Consider the following 3,286-nt stretch of genomic DNA (forward strand, 5'->3'; position numbering starts at 1 on the left):
TATCTATCTATCTATCTATCTATCTGTTTTTGTGTACATATATACACACACATAATCTTTCAGTGAAAGCAACAAGAACAAATATGAGTTTTGACACTCACCAGGTTTGATATTGCTTTATGAAACTCTTACATATTTAGTAGAATATGGTACTTCCTTGATGGCAATCTTTGGTGAAATCAGAGTGAAGCATAAACCTTCATTTATTCATTGTAGGAAACAGCCTTTTCCTGTAGAGAAAAAAAAAACAAAAACATGATGTACTCCAAGTTGCAGCAAGCATTCTAGACCACTATGAGGGAACCTAGTTTGCAGATGAACTTGCAGTACACAGGAGGGCAGAAAAAATTCCTAAAAAGTTAGTTTGGGTCACCAGTCAATTGCTATGCTTCCACACAGATTAGTTTGAGACTTTGCAGTTGTGTTCAACTAACCAGTTTAATTTGCTCTGGGTTTTCTACTACTTGGAACTAGAAATAGTCTAGCTAATAGTTATTTGTGTATATTTATAATTAGAGTGACTTTATAGACTCTTTCTCAGTGTTGATATGAGGTTTATAACTCTATCTTATTATTGGCATTCAGTATATTATTTTTATAAATGTTCATTAAGATTTGAATGGGCTCTGGAAAGAGACCAAGGTTTACTGCAAGAAACTGTTTGATTTTTCTTTTTCTATCCATAGGGATATTGTGACTGCCATATCTGAGTCAAAGGAGGCAAGTGTAATATGCTGATTTAATATAACCAGTTACCACCCTCAAACAAAACAAAACAAAACAAAAAAAAACAAAAACAAACCAACAAAGAAAAAAACCCTAAACTAACGTTATAGCAAATAGCAACATTTTCCAGCTAGTCCACAAAACCCCCAAACACAACAACTGCCTTTCTATGCACTTAGAAATATTTTTATTGAAATTAAACTATGTGGAAGCTCAAATAGCCTTTGAGAACTACCTAAATACTGAATATACAATCTGCTAATAGAAAAATATGCTCTGTGTTTAAAAACATTACCAACAATTTATCTAAAAATATTTTGCAGCTAAAACCAAAATTAATTGAAATAGATTTTTTAAAAGTATTGGAAAAGGATGGATAATGCATAGACTTTGTTTAATTCTACTTTCATAACTTGATATTTAGGCTGTATGAAGAGACTGTAAAATGTAACACAAAACAATGTACATAGATATGTTTCTACATATACATATGCACTAAAATCTCTGAAGAGAAAGTAGTATTCACCAGATATTCCAATGGATCTAGGATCTTGAAAAGTTAAAGGTTAAGGATATAGAATTAAAATTTTATAGGTTAATTTTTCTTTCATAGGTATCACGGTCTCTCATGTTAATCTGTAGATGGTAATGAATATTTGGTCATTCATAAAAGTCAACTTTGTATATATAAAGTGGTAAAAGAATAAACTCTGGAGTCTGTCTGCCAAGGTTTGAATCCTAGGGCTGCCACTTACTGACCAGGTGACCACAGAAACATTCTAATTTCTCAGTGCCTCCCTTCACTTATTTGTAAAATATGAACTCTATAGCTCCTACCTCTTAGGTTTGCAGTGAAAGGTGATGATAAAACTCATGTAAAACACTGAGGGTGTTTCTTGGTACAGAGTAAATGTTAATTTAAAAAACTATTATTATAATACTTGGCTTTCCAGAGATAAGACATGAACATTATATGCATGCATTGTTTATTTTGTACTCTACCTAGATTATATATTTAAGATACCAAACCGTACATTAAATTCATGTCAATTCTTAGGTATAAAATAGCATATAGTTTATAAGTACACATATATACACACATGTATATGTAGGGAAATTGTAAAACACATACACCAGTTCTAAAACTTTGGTTACTTGAAAGATAAAAGGTTGGAGAATGTTATAGTCAAGGAGACTTAGCTATTTCTTCTAAAGATCAATAGGAAAAAGCAAGTGAATGAAGCAAATGTTTTATGGGTGAATAATCACACTACATTATATCCTACGTGTTTGAACTATTTGTAATAAAATATCTAATATGGACAGAATGCATGTATCCTAAAAATTGCTATGAATCTAGACAACATTAGTAACATTTTATTAGAAAAGTTACTGGCTCAGAACTACAAGTTATGAAATTTTTCCAGAGGACATTTGCGTTAAGTACTATTCCTACTGCCTCTAAATAGATACTAAATATGTTGTTCAAAGATATTTTAATCCCTTTAATTCACAGTTTATAACAACTATATTGGAAAATAACAAAATCAGATAAACTTTCTCAGTAAAATAGAATACTTAAACAAAAGTAAGAGTATGTGTTTTCGTGGTTATGTTTTTACTTTATTAATAATTTCCTTATTAATGCATATAAAGATACATTATCTTACACTAATTATAAATTATTTAGTTTAGATCAGTTTTAATAACCCCTGTGACATTGAATTGCTTACAGGTGCTGCTTTCTGAGTGGGTTTTAATAATAGTTAGAATAGATGTGGAGCACATATGCATATACATGCATGTTTAATGCACTTATGCAGACACTCACATAGTGCTATTAGGTAATGTCTATGATGCATAAGATATTTAGACAATCATTTCATACCTACTATGTGCCAAGTGCCAAGAGCTGGGATAGAACCTGAGAAGATAAATAAGATCCTTTGAGAATGATTTATTATCAAATAATCAAAGTATCGTGAATTACAGATTTTGTGTTAATGCATCTGTGTAAAAAGGGCTGTAGAAGGCAAGAGAAAGGTATGAAATCTCTTGGACCATGATTTATGTGAATACTTTTCTCAAAGCAAGGCTACTACATTCCCTTATTCCTTCTTGGATACCATTCGAACTACCGTCTATGCTATTTACACACACACCAAAAGAGAAAGAGAGAGAGAGATTCTCTTGGAATTGTGGTATGTAGTAGGTCTTTGCAGATAGATATCTGTCTGAAGGAAACGTGTTGCCTCCATTAATATGATAAAAAATAAAGAAGTTTGTGAGATTAGATTCTCTGTTAGAAAGGCAAAATTTGATAGAATAAGAAAGCTTTTAAAATAAAAATACCTTTTATTTTTTAGCTGAGACTTTGAGTCTTATTTGCTGTCACTAAAATAGAGTGAAATTGGTTAGATATTTTCCTTTCTCTTCCTTCACATTTGCTAGCCACACCCCCTTCAACCCACAAGAGGATATGTGACTGAAAATGAAAGATGGCCCACATACTGCAATGGGAACATTGTGGCAATACATATGAAATGGTGAGTAAAAATCT

This window comes from Colobus angolensis, unplaced genomic scaffold (genome assembly GCF_000951035.1).
Source record: "Colobus angolensis palliatus isolate OR3802 unplaced genomic scaffold, Cang.pa_1.0 Scaffold16, whole genome shotgun sequence".
NCBI classification, from domain to species: domain Eukaryota; kingdom Metazoa; phylum Chordata; class Mammalia; order Primates; family Cercopithecidae; genus Colobus; species Colobus angolensis.